Source organism: Crocuta crocuta, unplaced genomic scaffold, assembly GCF_008692635.1.
Source record: "Crocuta crocuta isolate KB4526 unplaced genomic scaffold, BGI_CrCroc_1.0 scaffold15, whole genome shotgun sequence".
Taxonomy (NCBI): Eukaryota; Metazoa; Chordata; class Mammalia; order Carnivora; family Hyaenidae; genus Crocuta; species Crocuta crocuta.
Window position 1 is genome coordinate 1,252,963 of NW_027530508.1, and position 16,015 is coordinate 1,268,977.

Consider the following 16,015-nt stretch of genomic DNA (forward strand, 5'->3'; position numbering starts at 1 on the left):
ATTTGTCTGTTATTTACCCGTAGGGAGAAACCAGTTTTCTGGAATACACATCGGAATAAGCACAGAGATCATAATAAGCACAGTGCTTCAGAGGAACTAATCAAATTCTAAAGTAATGATTTGCAAATGTAGTGCCATTTCAGTGACAAAACATCATACAGAATACACATCGACCATATTAGGTGCCTACTGCTAGGTCAGAAATAACCCCAAAACTTGGTGGCTGAGAACAGTAATGAATATATACTATCTCAGTTTTTGTAGGTCAAGGGTTTGGGAGTGATTTAGCTGGGTGGCTCTGGCTCCGGGTCTTTCATGAAGTTGCAGTCAGCTGAGGGCATACGGTCTGAAGGACCCACTTCCAAGATGGCTTATTCACATGACTGGCAAGCTGGTCCTGGCTGTTGGCAAGAGGCCTCGGCTCCCACAACATGGGCCTCTTCATAGGGTTGCTTGAATGTCCTCACAACATGACACCAGGGATCCCGAAGCTAATGATTCAAGGAAAAACATGCACAAGTTGCAATATCTTTTAAGATCTAGCCTGGGAAGTCATACTTCCATTGTTTCTGCAACAGCCTATTGTAATAGCCAATACCCTATTATTATGCAGATCAGCCCTCTTCAAAGTGGCCCTACATAAGGACATGAATAGCAGGAGGGAGAGAGTCATTGGAGGCGATCTTAGGGCCCACAGTCTGCCCTCTGGACCCCAGAGGATGTGAGTAGATTCACATCCTCATCTTTTACTACTTTCTAAGAGCCAGGGGACAGACCCTCCCTGAGTTGCCTGTGAGGTCTCGTGCAGCTAAAGTAGAGCAACTGGAGAGTAAAAGAACTTAAATGCGTGATCACAAAAGTGCCAAGCCACAGAGGTTTATAGAACAAGTTCTCTCTCCTTTCACTGGGCTATATTGGTGCCAGGGAAATGAAGAGCATAGGATCAGGCCCCTGTCAGGCACAGGTCTTTTTTTCCAGAGTATAATGGCATGGAGAATTTGGGAAAACCTTGCCTATTATCTCTCCCAAAGGACAAAAAACTATAAGAACATGAAGTTGTTAAGCCCCTAGACATTCTTCCAAGGCTTGGCCCCTGGCCCAGAATCCACTACTGAAGAGGGATAGAGATGCGTGTTATATGTGCATGTGCACATTCACACAGAGAATAGCTAGCATGTGGCATTCTGGTCTCACCAGAGTTCACAGGCAATATGAATGTTACCTGCTTTCAGAAATAAAGCTCAACTTGTCTCAGGAGAACAGAGACAGAAAATCGAAGAAGAAATGTAATGAATTTAGAACAATTCAGACTTTCCCAAATATTGAAAGGATTGAAAATTTTTTCTGCTTTCAAGCTCAAGGCCTACTTATCTTTAACTAAATATCCCTGATTTGGATACTATTACCAGATAGCAACAAATAGCTTACCACTGTGCTCAAGTAAGTTTGGGAAATATAAGGCAAACTTAAGTCATTTTCTTAAAGCTTTAGTATTCTGAAGGGCATGATGAACCTCCAAGAGGTAGCTGAGGTATGTAGCTATCTTCCAAATGTAGTTGACCATGGAACCCTTTTTTCTTTTTTTTTTTTAAATTTTTTTAATGTTTTATTTATGTCTAGGAGAGAGAGAGAGAGACAGCGTGAGCAGGGGAGGGTCAGAGAGAGAGGGAGTCACAGACTCTGAAACAGGCTCCAGGCTCTGAGCTGGCAGTCAGCACTGAGCCCGACGCGGGGCTCGAACCCACAAACCGCGAGATCATGACCTAAGCGAAAGTCGGACGCTTAACCGACTAAGCCACCCAGGCGCCCCTGGAACCCTTTTTTCACAGAAATTTTCCCTTAGACACACTGGGAAATTCATTTCTATATATAAAAATCACCATCTCTATTTTATTTTTTTAATTTTATTTTGAGAGAGAGAGAGAGAGAAAGCGTGAGCAGAGGAGGGGCAGAGAGAGGCGGAGACACAGTCCTTAGCAGGCTCCAGGCTCTGAGCTGTCAGCNTCAGTAACTTAGTTCCATTGCCTCCTAAACATTCGTTCTGCCTCTGGTTTACTTTCCAGGCCCACTGCTCCCAGGTTAATCATACTAAACCACTGTTCTGGTATAATCTCCTCCCTGTTTAAAAGGGTTTGATAGCTTCTTGGCCTATAGAACAGAGTCCACAACACTGAACATCTGGGGCTCCTGGGTGGCTCAGTTGGTTAAGCGTCTGACTTCAGCTCATGTCATGATCTTGCAGCTTGTGGGTTTGCGCTCCATGTTGGGCTCTTTGCTGACAGTGCAGAGCCTGCTTGGGATTCTCTCACTACCCTTCCCCCACTCACTCTTTCTCTCTCTCAAAATAAACTTTAAAAAAAATCCAAGGAGCCCCACATTTAGCATCTTTCCACTTTTCCTCATTACAGAATACACTCATTATGTAGCTTGTTCTAGCAAAATGAATCTCCTAGTTCTCCAGACAGACTTGACTCTTATCCAGCTGTAAGCCTCATCCTTCATCCCTACATGAAATTCCTTCCCACCACATTTCTGCTTATCCAAATCCAACCCAACTTCCATGGTTTGGCCCATGGTTTTACCTCCTTAAAGCCTTCACTGACGACCACAGTTAGGCATGAACCTTCCAATCTTTTATGTCACCCTAAATGACATACATCACTTCCTTAACATCCTTGGTATGCATGTTTTATAATCTCAACTAGATTATGAGAGGTATTCGAATAAGAGTTTGCATCTTCATATTCCCCACAGTGCCTTTCACAGTGTAATACACACACGCGCACAGGCACACACGCGCACACCCACCCACACACACACACATACAAGTTAACAAATGATTACAGTGGCAATATCAATTTCAGGATCCTTTAAAATACTAAAATCTTTGTAGTAGACAATGTTTGGTACGTGCCACCTCACAACCACTCCTCCCAGAAATCCCTCTACCCACCTGTAGATCAGGCCCCAACAGCTATGTTCGTACTGCATAACCCCACAAGCTTGGGATGGGGACTCAAAGTGCGATCCCACATCCCCCATGCAGGCAAAAGAACCAAGAAAGTTGGTCTGCAGAGACACCCAAGAATGACAGATGCACTGAGCAAAACAGGAAAACGAGGGTGCTTTCCTATTTCTTTCAGGCCTGCTCATTTCCATCCTTTCCTGGGCTGATTACTTTCCTGTCTCTGGGTCCCTTCCTGTAACATTAAAATAGATTTCTTGGGGCCCCTGGGTGGCTCAGTCAGTTAAGCATCCGACTCTTTTCTCTTTTTAGCGTTTATTTATTTTTGAGAGAGAGAGAAACACAGAATCCAAAGCAGACTCCAGGCTCCAAGCTGTCAGCACAGAGCCCGATGTGGGGCTTGAACTCACAAACCATGAGATCATGACCTGAGCTGAAGTCAGACACTTAACTGACTGAGCCACCCAGACACCCTAGCATTTGACTCTTGATTTTGGCTCAGGTCATGATCTTGTGGTGCGTTCCAGCCCTGAAATGGGCTCTGTGCTGATGGTACGAAGCCTACTTGAGATTCTCTCTCTCCTCTTCTCTCTGCCTCTACCCCACTCACACATCTCTGTCAAAATAAATAAACATTTAAATTTTTTTAATGCTTTTATTTATTTCTGAGAGAGAGAGACAGATGAGCAGGGGAGGGTCAGAGAGAGAGGGAGACACAGAATCTGAAGCAGCCTCCAGGCTCTGAGCTAGCTGTCAGCACAGAGCCCAACGTGGGGCTCGAACCCACAAACCGTGAGTTCATGACCTGAGCCAAAGTCGGACGCCCAACCAACTGAGCCACCCAGGCACCCCAATAAACATTTAAATTTTAAAAAACATTTCAGGGGCACCCGGGTGTCTCAGTCGGTTAAGCATCTGACTTCTGCTCAAGTCATGATCTCGTAGTCTGTGGATTCCAGCCCTGCATCAGGCTCTGTGCTGACAGCTCGGACCCTGGAGCCTGCTTTGGATCATGTGTCTTCCTCTCTTTCTGCCCCTCTACCCCCAAAATAAATAAACATTAAAAACAATTTTTTAACACTCCTTTTTATCTTAATCAAGCTTACATTGTCTTCTCTTACTTGGAACCAGCGTCTTAAAACAATAATGATGGAAACTAAGCCCTGATTATCAAGGCCACTCATCCTGTCCTCTCCTGTGATCCAACATCCTGAACTATAACTTTCCTAACCTAAGGGCTGAGAGCCCATTTCTCAAGGATCCTTAGATTTCATGCAGCTGAAAAGACAAATGCAGACAGGAAGAATTATCTATCTTATTGTGGCAGATGGAGGTTACCATAGAACTGTATTGTGGTGTCCTTTCAGAATCCCTGGCGCTGGTCAGATTCACTGAAAGAGAACACCAATATACATTAAAGAAAGTGTGAAGTTAGGCATTTCAGGGAAACACTGTATGACGCACCAATACCCTCGTACATCGACTTAAATGAATGGCTTATAAAGTGTCATCAAGAGGTCATAATGGGTCCTGGACCAATGCATAGAAGAGGGTGCCTAGTTATTAGTTATTAATGTTTGCAGGTTGTGTGTGGGGGGGTGCTACTCAAATTCTTCAAAGGTACTTTGTTACTTTTAGGTAGGCCAAAAATCCCCAGGTCAGCCTTCTCAATCCAGTTAACTATCATAGGAAAAGCAGTTTTCCTCGGCTCTTCCTTACCTCAGGGCCTTTGTATCTGCTATTCCTACTGCCTGGAGAGCTTCCCCCGCCCCAGCCCACCACCCATCTTCACGCTTCCCTCCTCTGGCCCTCTCCACGCATAGGCCTCGGCTTAATGTCCTCTCGCTCCAAGCGTCCCCCCCACCCACCTTCTCTAAGTACATGTGCCTTCTCCTTCCTGCTCGTCCCCATTTCTATTTTTTATTTCCTTCGTCTCTACTCCAGTTACATTTTAATCAACTTTTATCGATGCACAATTTACTATATATAATAAGATGCATCCATTTTAAGCACACAGTTTGGGGAGTGTAGATAAATGTGGGCACCATCACCACATCCGGAACTTCCCCATCATCCCGAAGGTTCCCTGTGCCCCTTCCCCAGCATTCGCCAGCCATGGTCCCAAGCAGCCGCTGACCCGATTTCTATCTCTACAGCTTATATTTGTCTTTTTCAGGGTTTTATATACATGGAATCATTTCGTATATATTCTTTTGAATCTGGCTTCTTTCAGCATGATGTTTTTGAGATTCATCCAGGCTGTTGGTGTCTCAGGAGTTTGTTCTTTTTTTATTGCTGAATAGCTCTCCATTATATGGAAATACCTTATTTCGTTTATGCATTCGCCAGCTTGTGGACATTTGGGTCACTAACAGTTGTTGGCTATCTCGAATAAAACTGCTCTGAAATGTGTGTACATGTCTCTCTGGGAACACAGGATCTCATCTATTGGAATGGGTCAAATGGTAAGTGTTTACTGAACTTTGTAAGAAAATGTCCCTCATTTCTTCTTTGCCATAGTTCCCTTCAAGGAACTCAATCCCTTTTTATTATTTTATTTATTTATTTTAATTTTTTTTTTTTTGAAAGAGAGAGACAGAGCATGAGCGGGGGAGGGCAGAAAGAGAGGGAGACACAGAATCCGAAGCTGGCTCCAGGCTCTGAGCTGTCGGCACATAGCCCGACGCAGGGCTCAAACTCACAAACTGCAAGATCATGACCCAAGCCAAAGTCTGACGCTTAACCAACTGAGCCACCCAGGTGCCCCAAAACCTTTTTTTATTGTATACTTGTTTATTTTCTCCTCTCACACCCATTTCTCCACTGGACTGCAATTGCATGATGCAGGGACCCTGTGTCATTGGTTTGTCACTGTGCCCAGAGGGCCTAGCACAGGGCTCTTACTGAATACTTTTGATCGAGTATACGTCTGAATAAAACAAAAATCATATTGTTCCCTGCCTGAAATATCTTCAAATCAAAGGGCTCCAAATGAATGAAGCCTTAACTGTAAGCCCAAAGGAATTTAAAACAACCCTATCAGTACGGAATGACAAGGTATGCATAGTGACCTGACTCCCTTGGAGACTGTAGAAGTTGGAGCAGCTGGGGTTCTGGGAAACCAATGAATCAACCTGACAGACCCAAAGCACCCCTGAGCTCCTTTCATGTGCACAACTATCATGCGGCACTGGGGCTGGCCGTAAGTGTGGCCAGAGAAAGCAGCCGCCTATTGGGTTCAAGGTAAGGACACTTCCCTCCCCACAGGAAGATGAATGCATTATCTGATTGGTAAATTTGAAAGAAGGAAGTGGGCATGCTTGGCTGGGCCCTAACTCCCTCCCCTGCGAGTGTCGGGGGCTTGTGGGGTGTGGGCTCTCCGGTCTGCTGTCTGCAATCACAGAAGAGCCTACCCTGTGGGGATCGAGGGGACGCCTGAAGTACCCAGAACCACCATGAACAGGTAGACAAGACTGTCAAATTCAAGGCTTAAAGCACCTAGCTATAGACCTAAAACCATATTCTCCAAACAGCTTCAAAAGTTGAAAAACTTCTGAAGTTTTTTGATCACTATCTGACTCCTATCAGTCTTTCAGAGAAGCACAGGTAGGTATGGTGCTTTCGGCCCATAAACCTCAACACTCTCTCTTCTTTCTACTGTTTCTGGGGCTTACCCACAGGTAAAAACAGCTGGGTTGTAAACACCTTGAGAGAAGGAGCCATGACTTTATCATTTTTCAGTACTCTCCCCTAGCCCAATAGATATGTAGTTGCCACACAGTGGGCCATCAGACGTAAAAGTAGAACTAACCCCAGATAAGGTCATTGAAGTAGGCTGCAGTGTGGCGCCAGGCTGCTTTAAAGCACCTGATGCCAATCAACTCCTGCCCAGGAGCCAGCTTGATAAGGTGCAGATTAGTAATGGTGGAAGAATTCCTCAAAACAAACAGGCTTCTGAGATAGTTGTTCTCAGTCCAGACTATACCCAAGAATCACCTGGGGAACTTTGGGAGGTAAAGAACGCCAGGCCACATCCCAGGCAAATGAAGTTGGCCTCTCTGGGGCGGGGGGGGACCCAGGCATCAGTAGTTTTTAATTCCCAGTTTAAGTTTTCTAGGCTGGCCTTACTTTGGCACAATTAGTAGTTTGTAGGAAATGCAGACTCTCTGGCCCCACTCCAGACCCACCTAAAGTCTGCAATTTTAGCAAAAACCCCAGGTGATTCATATATGTATTAAAGTTTGGGGGAGCACTAGTTTAGAATACAGGCTTTGGAGTCAGCCAGACCTTGTTTCTTTTTTTTTCTTTTAATTTTTTTTCAGTGTTTTTATTTATTTCTAGGAGAGAGAGACAGCATGAGCAGGGGAGGGTCAGAGAGAGAGGGAGACACAGAATTGGAACCAGGCTCCAGGCTCTGAGCTGGCTGTCAGCACAGAGCCCGACGCAGGGCCCGAACCCACGAACCGTGAGATGGTGACCTAAGCGAAAGTCGGACGCTTAACCGACTAAGCCACCCAGGCGCCCCAGCCAGACCTTGTTTCTGTTTTGTTTTGCTTTGAGAGAGAGAGAGTATAAGAGAGCAAGGGGCAGAGAGAAAGTGAGAGAGAGAGAGAGAGAGAAGCAGGGCTCCAGCTCATCCAATGTGGGACTCGAACTCATGAACCATGAAATCATGACCTGAGCCAAAGTCAGTTAGATGCTTAACGACAGAGCCACCCAGGCAGCCCAGCCAGACCTCGGTTCTAACTCTACCCGCACCAGCTGAGTAATTTGGGGCAAGCTGCTTAACCTAGCTAAACCTCAGTTGAATAACCGATGACAGGTCCACACAATGGAAAACTGTGAAGCCATCAAAAGGAATCTGTAACATCTTTAGATACTGTGGAGTGATTCCCACAGCATACACTGAAAAAAATATATATTGTCTATTTTAACAGAAAGATTAAAAAATGTAGTGGGCTTTGGGTTAAAGTTAAATAAGATATGTGGAGGGGTTAGAATTGTTTCTGGCACATAGCAAGTGTTTAACAAATATCAGCTATTATTCCTTTGTTGATGCAGTTACTAGCTGGTAGCTCAAAAAAATGATGTGGGTGCCATGGCTCTGTAGTTTCAGTAACACACCTAGCGAAGTCTCATGCTATCGGGACACAAAAGAAAAATGTGGCTTACATTTTGATTACGGAAAACAAAAATGTACAGAACTCAAGTATCATGAAACATCACATTATTTAAATTTCCCTGATTGTCAATCTTGCTTTTATAATGGCTGTGGCAAATTCATTTTCCAAACAAGGTCAACATATTGCATTTCACTGCTTCATCTCTTAAATCTTTTTTAACCTGTAAGTTCTTTCTCCATTATTTTTCTTGCACTGTATTTATTGAAGAAGCCAGGTTGTTTGTCCTGAAGAATTTCTTCATTCCAGATTTTGAGGACTCCATCCTTGTGTTAAAAGCTTGATTAGATTCAGATTTGCTTTATTTAAAACAACTCATGGGGCGCCTGGGTGGCTCAGTCAGTTAAGCGGCCAACTTCAGCTCAGGTCATAATCTCACCGTTCGTGAGTTTGAGCCCCACATCAGGTGCTGTGCTGACAGCTCAGAGCCTGGAGCCTGCTTTGAATTCTGTGACTCCTTCTCTCTCTGTCCCTCCCCTGCTCATACTCTGTCTCTCAAAAATAAATAAATGTTAAAAAATTTTAAAAACACACAGTTCATCATAGGTGGTACTCTTTACTTCCTCATTTGATCAGGAGAACAGGAAAATCCTATTTCTTAACATTAACTAATGATTTGCATTATTATCTCTGAGATGTTAACATTGGTCATTCATCAGATTGGTCCATCCATTATAAAGTTCTCCATCAGCTTTTTACCTACGGTTTTAGCAACTACTGGTGATATTGCCTAATGGTGATACAGCCATTATTTTATTAGAGGCTGCAAAATTGTGATATTCTAATTCTTTTGTCTCTTCTTCACTTAATTACCTGGAATTCTCTTATAAAGAACCTTCAACACTTTGGTATCCTGAAGTACAACTTGTATAGAAAAAGCAAGATTGATTTTTTAATTGAAAAAATTTTTTTAAATTTTAAGTAGGCTCCATACCCAACATGGGGCTCAAGCTCACGACCCTCAGATCAAGAGTCATATCCTATACTGACTGACCCAGCCCAGCACACTTCTCCCCAGTCTTTTTTTAAGGGAGGATTAATTCTTTCTCCTTATTGGCCAGTTTTCAGAATGAATTGGTTTTCTAGCATCTTTTTTCTTTTTAGTATTGTTATGAATTCACGCATTTTAAAAACATTTGATGAATTTCAATCCATTGGAGTCATTCTTTTTGATGTTCAAATTGGCCCATGGAAGGTCTTCATACTGATTCTGTAGTCATTTCAACATGATTCTAGCAGTCGTTTTTTTTCCATAAGCTTATTTATTTATTTTGAGAGAGAGTTGGATGCATAACTGCCTGAGCCACCCAGGTGCCCCTAGCCTAGTAGTCTTTTTTTTTAACGTTTTATTTCTTTTTTTTTTAATGTTTTATTTATTTCTAGGAGAGAGAGAGAGAGAGAGACAGCGTGAGCAGGGGATGGTCAGAGAGAGAGGGAGTCACAGACTCTAAAACAGGCTCCAGGCTCTCAGCTAGTGTTGTGCCCGAATTGTGAGTCCCCTGAGACTAAGGAGCTGTCACCGATGCAAGCACATAAGGGTCTTTATTACAAGCTCGAGCAGGGGCTCACCCGTCTACCAGCGCAGCGGCAGCAAGGAGAAGCCTCGAACAATAGCGAGCAGGGTTTTTATGGGGTAAGGGACGGGGGTGTTACAGTGCACATGTTGTACGTTTTGCATCATCACATAAGCACCAATCATAATTGTACAGCACCCATGGTTATAGTTTTGACCATTCAGTATCCGTGAGGCGTCCGTTACTTTTGGCAGGACCCAATCATGACCTTTGAGAGTTCTTTGAAAATGACCAATTATAAGGTGAGCTCAAAGGGCCTACCTGGGGTTTAGACAAGCAGTGAGTGATTGGCTAGTTTGTACAGAGTAACTACCTGCGGTTCCCAGCCCTGACTCAGACACAGGAATGTTACACATTTCTTTTGATTGGCTGATCTGGGTGGTCCTGAGGGTGGCTTCAGCTGAAGCTTTTCCTGGAACTGGGCTACATGCAGCCCGAGGTTGCTCTGAATGGAGGACTTAATTTCAGGCTCTTCACTAGCTGTCAGCACAGAGCCCGATGCGGGGCTGGAACCCACCAACCGTGAGATCATGACCTGAGCTGAAGTTGGTCGCTTAACCGACTAAGCCACCCAGGCGCCCCTCTAGTAGTCTTAAATAGCTTTTTTGTTCTCTGGTATGACAGGGAAGTCTAGCCTCAGCTCTGTAAATTTCCTGCCCAGATCTTGAATCAGACATTTCTTCAAGGAGTAATTATTTCTATCCATGGAAAATGATGTTTAGAGGCCACAATTCGGACACTAGGCATGCACATTACTACTGGGTTGTTCATTGTTTCTAGGCCCTTTTAGCAGATAGAGCTAGAAAATATATTTTTATGTGTTTTTTCATGTTTTTATTTATTTCTGAGAGAAAGAGAGAGACAGCATGAAGAAGGGAGGGTCAGAGAGAGAGGGAGACACGGAATCCGAAACAGGCTCCAGGCTCTGAGCTAGCTGTCAGACAGAGACCAACGCGGGGCTCGAACCCACGAACCATGAGATCATGATCTGAGCCGAAGTCAGATGCTAACTGGCTGAGCCACCCAGGCACCCCAAGAAAATGTATTTTAAAGAGAAAACTGTATCATAAATTTATACTAATATTTTTCCATTTCTTTTTAAGGTTATAGAGTTCTTAATTTCTTTGGTTTTATCTTACCCTGAAAATCTAAATTCTTAACAACATTCACTACTTATTTGCTTTATCATTAGAGATAATGATTTCGGGATAAAAATATCAACATTACCAACAACGTGATTACTTAAAATACTATTTAAGATTTCATTGCAGTTCTTTTTGTCCTTGGGATATGTTGCACTAGGGATGAAAAATCAAGTTGTTGTGCTTTAAAGTTGAAATAATTCCTCTCTGTGTGATTCAGGCATCAATTCCTTACACAATTGAGTTATTTTTTCCCCCATTTTGATTCAATTTTTAGAGATATAAAAAATTTTAAATTTAACTTTGTTATATAATTATGTAAAATAGTAACACGGTTCCAAAATCTAATCTACAAAACAAGGCACATCCAGAAAAGTCTAGCTTCTATCCTTGAACCCTCTTCTCTGTTCCAGACCTTTCTGTGTAAGTGACCAATTTTTTTATGTTTATTTATTTATTTTGAGAGAGAGAATGAGCAGAGGAGGGCCAGCAAGGGGGAGACAAACGATTCAAAGCAGGCTTCATGCCAACAGCAGAGAGCCTGATATGGGGCTCAAACTCATGAATCACAAGATCATGACCTGAGCCAAAGCCGGACACTTAACCAACTGAGCCACCCAGGCACCCCAGGTAACCATTTTTTCAATTAGCTTTTGTTTACCCTTTCATGAAAATAGATAAGAGATTCCAGTCCAAATTCTTTTGGTTTTGGTAACACTCATGGCTAAGATTTATTACAGGGAAAACATGCAAAGCAAAATCAGCATAGGAAAAGCAGTGTGGAGAAGAGGCCAGAGGAAACCAGGCCCAAGATTTTAAAGTCACATGGGATGCCAAGCCTCAATTCTTTAACTAAAAGCTTTGGGTTTTTTTTCTTAAATAAAAGATTATACATTTTTTTCAAGTTTTTTGAGGTGGGAGGGGCAGAGGGAGAGACTCTTAAGCAGGCTCCACACGTAGCACAGCGCCCAATGTGGGGCTAAAGCTCACAACTGTGAGATCATGACCTGAGCCAAAATCAAGAGTCAGATGCTCAGCCAAATGAGCCACCCAGGTGCCCTACTTTTTTCTTAATGTTTATTTATTTTGGCGGGGGGCAGAGAAGGAGAGAGAGAATTCTAAGCAGACTCTGCACAGTCAGCATAGAGCCCAGTGTGGGGCTCCATATGAACCATGAGATCATGACCTGAGCTAAAACCAAAAGTCAGTTGCTTAACCACCTGAGCCACCCAGGTGTCACCACTCTTTTTTTTATTTTTATTTTTTTAAATTTTTTTTATTTTTTTTTATTTATTTCTAGGAGAGAGAGAGAGACAGCGTGAGCAGGGGAGGGTCAGGGAGAGAGGGAGTCACAGACTGAAACAGGCTCCAGGCTCTGAGCTGGCAGTCAGCACAGAGCCCGACGCGGGGCTCGAACCCACGAACCGCAAGATCATGACCCAAGCGAAAGTCGGATGCTTAACCGACTAAGCCACCCAGGCGCCCCACCACTCTTTTTTTTAAGTAGGCTCCATGCCCAACATGGGGCTTGAACTCATGGTCCTCAGATCAAGAGTCAGATGTTCTATTGACTAAGCCAGCCAGGTACCCCTTCACTTTTTTTTCATTTAACTAAACATTTCATTCACTCCACAGCAGTATATGGATATTTCTTATGTACAGCTGCAGAGCACTGATACCATGGTTCATTCAGCCAGTGTCCTACTAATGGACAGCTGGGTTACTTCCAGATCTTTGCCATTTACAAAATGTGCCACAATAATTAGCCCTGTACATACATCTTTGTTTATTTTTGCCAATGTATCTTTGGCTTAGATTTCTAGAAATGGGATTGTTGGGTCAAAGAATTAATATATATGCCCTGCTGCAGGTCAGAGCTAACTTCCCCTTCTGTATTAGAAAACTTCTACAGCAATGCTCCCAGCCTCACCCATGTCCTGGTAAATTGCCCCTGGTAAATTGAGTGCAATTTACAAAAGTTATGAGATAGCATTTCCAATGGTAAGTTATAAAAGACTATGACTTCTGTTTTGTTCTCTCTCTCTAGCTCTTTTCTCCTGCTTGCTCTAATGAAGCAAACTACTATGTTGGGATCTGCTTTACGGAGAGGCTGGTGCGGCAAGGAATGGGGGGCAGCCTCAGGCCAACAGCCAGCAAGGAAGTGAGGCCCACAGAGCAACAATTCAGCAAGGAACTGAATCCTACAACAACCACAGGAGTGAGTTTGCAAGTGAATCCTCTCCAGGTTGAGCCCTAAGATGTCTGCGGCCCCCAGCCAACACCTCAATGGCAGCTTCCTGCGAGACCCTGAGCCAGATGACCCATGGAGGCTGCACCTGAAATCTTAACCCACAGAAACCACAAAATACTAAATGTGTTGTTTTAAGCGACTCGATTTTGGCGTCATGTCTTATATGCAGCATTCATTAGCAGAGACATCCCTACAGGAATTGTGTTGTATATACTCTTATTTTTGTAAAAGGTTGTGTTTTATTTATTTTTTAATGTTTTATTTATTTTTGAGAGAGAGAGAGAGAAGAGTATGAGCAGGGGAGGGTCAGAGAGAGAGGGAGACACAGAATCCGAAGACAGGCTCCAGCCTCTGAGCTGTCAGCACAGAGCCTGACACGGGGCTTGAAACCATGAACTGTGAGATCATGACCTGAGCTGAAGTTGGACGCCTAATCCACTGAACTACCCGGGCACCCCTTGTATATACTCTTAGTTGCTGGATGACTGCAGGGAGAGTAGAGTCATGATTAATTGAGTAGCAGTGAGGTCAACTGATGAGGGCAGTTGGCCAACGGTCTTGAGTAGCACTGTGTGGGGCTCTAGCTCTGGCTCTGCCCCATTCTCCATTTCATCAGTGATTTGGCTCATCCTGCACATGCTGGGGGGAAAATCCACAACCCAAGGAACCTCAACCAACTGAAACAAGGACCAAATTGTTTGGATTATTGTATGAACTAGATTCAATTCAGCAAAGACCTAGTAAGCTTGGCAGCTTTACTTTGTGGGATAATACAAGGAATTACAGAAGAAGCTAGATGCTAGAACCCCCCCACACCCTTACTGCTATGAACAGGACCTCAGAGTCCTCTCTCCCAAGCCAAGGGTGAGGTTAAGTTAGGATTACCAAATGGCACAGCATATAGACAAAGGCAAAGAATGACGTTTCTCAAACTTGTAGGGGAGTGAAAGACATTTTCAATTACTGTCCCTTGTCTATTCAAAATAATCTCCTTAGAAACGCAGTGACTCCATGAGTCACACTTGCCTTTCATAAGATCTCCAGACGAGTTATGTCCACACGGAAGTTTGAGAAGCTCCGGCCTACATAACTCTGTGTGGTTGGGAGTTTTAATTTTTTACAGCGAGCACATTTTCATGTATTACCTTTGTAATTAAAAGATGTTTTAAAGAGACTAGATAAGGGGCGCCTGGGTGGCTTAGTCGGTTAAGCGTCTGACTTTCGCTTAGGTCATGACCTCGCGGTTCATGAGTTCGAGCCCCGCATCGGGCTCTGTGCTGACTGCCAGCTCAGAGCCTGGAGCCTGTTTCAATCTGTGACTCCCTCTCTCTCTGACCCACCCCTGTTCACGCTGTCTCTCTCTCTCTCCTAGAAATAAATAAAAAACATTTAAAAAAAAAAGAGAGAGAGTCTAGATAATAAAGAAGGTGAAAATTCATGAAGGAGACTGACCCCTGCTGGACTAGGTAGGAAGGAGTCCATAGAGCCAGTCCAGGAGGAAACCAGCTGCCTCATACCCAGAGAGCCGAGGTGCAGCTCTCTTGAGTGGAAAACTGAGAATGAAGGTAGGAGGGAAAAGGTGGAGAGGTCCTGGACAAGCCCCCCAGCTTGAAAGTTGTTTCTGCTCACTTCCGTAGGTTTGCTGCAAGCAGACATCTGGCCATGGTAGACCCCATAACTGCAGACTGAATGGAGGAAACGCCCAAGGATCTGAAGTTCTAGCAGTAACGATAGCTGAATGACTGCAGATGGGTGTCCATGGACTCACTATTCTAAGGACGTTGTGACAGCAAATAGGGAAAAAAGTCATTCTCTCAACAATTACCAGCTTCTCTCTTTCCCCGTTCCTTTGGATCGGCCTCCTACAAGAAGCCGATTTCCAGCTGCATGTGATAATGAGAGGATTTTTCTTTCTTCTTATGTTAAATACAAGTGAATTGATTAAATAGAAGACAGTGTCTGATTGCTAGAAAATCAGTGATTCAGATGGCATGGAATGGCACCTGGGGATGGGGGACGAGAAACCAGAAGGGGGAGGAGGCCCATACAGCCATCCGTGCCAAGGACAGTCAAGGGCGGACGGGACTGAGGCTTGGAGGAGGAAAGAGGTGACATCACTTGGTCCAGCCTCAACGTCTGTGGGTACAGAATGATAAGGGATGACAGGAGCTGGCTGTGGACCCAAAACTAGAAGCCAGAGCCTCCTCCTCTGCCTCGCCGTTCACACCTCACCAGCTTTCTCTGCCCACTTCCACCTTCTTGCCGCAGCTCCCTGCCTCCTCGCTGAGTACACTCTCCACTACGTATGTTTTACTTCAATAAACAGCGGTGTTTGGTGGGAGCTGTTATTGTTGTTGCTGTTAAGTAGCTTCATGCCCAGTGTGGAACCTGATGTGGAGCCTGAACTCACAATCATGAGATCAAGACCTGAGCTGAGATCAAGAGTCAGAGGCTTGACCGACTGAGCCCCCAGGAGCCCCTGTTTTTGGTGTGTTTTTGTTCTGTTTTGTTTTATAGATACAGCATTGAGTACATAGAAAAAAGATATTCAGTATAGGTTTTTAAAACATAGGCAAGTAGGGGAGCCTGGGTGGCTGGGTCAGTTAAGTGGTTAAGCATCCGACCCTTATTTCAGCTCAGGTCATGATGTCACGGTTCGTGAGTTCAAACCCCGAGTCGGGCTCTCTGCTGACAATGCAGAGCCTACTTGAGATTCTCTCTCTGCCCCTAATCACTCTCTCTCAAAATAAACTTGAAAAGATAAAATAAATACAGGCAAGTAAATGGGAATTTACACTGCAGGGTTTGAGGCAAGCCATGGGAACTTATGCCTAAAAAATGAGAGGGGTGTAACCAAAGAAGGCTTCCAGTAGCAGCTAACCCAGGAAGGATTAAGGAACTGG

At 44.1% G+C, this 16,015-nt stretch overlaps 1 long non-coding RNA gene across 1 annotated transcript; it reads left to right on the top strand.

Annotated features, from left to right (window-relative positions):
• Positions 1-6,105: 6,105 nt before the first annotated feature.
• On the top strand, positions 6,106-13,256 carry LOC144233848 (uncharacterized). Its single transcript, XR_013335780.1, has 2 exons — positions 6,106-6,208; positions 12,909-13,256. It is a non-coding gene; the product is annotated as an uncharacterized LOC144233848 (long non-coding RNA).
• The last annotated feature ends 2,759 nt before the right edge of the window (positions 13,257-16,015 follow it).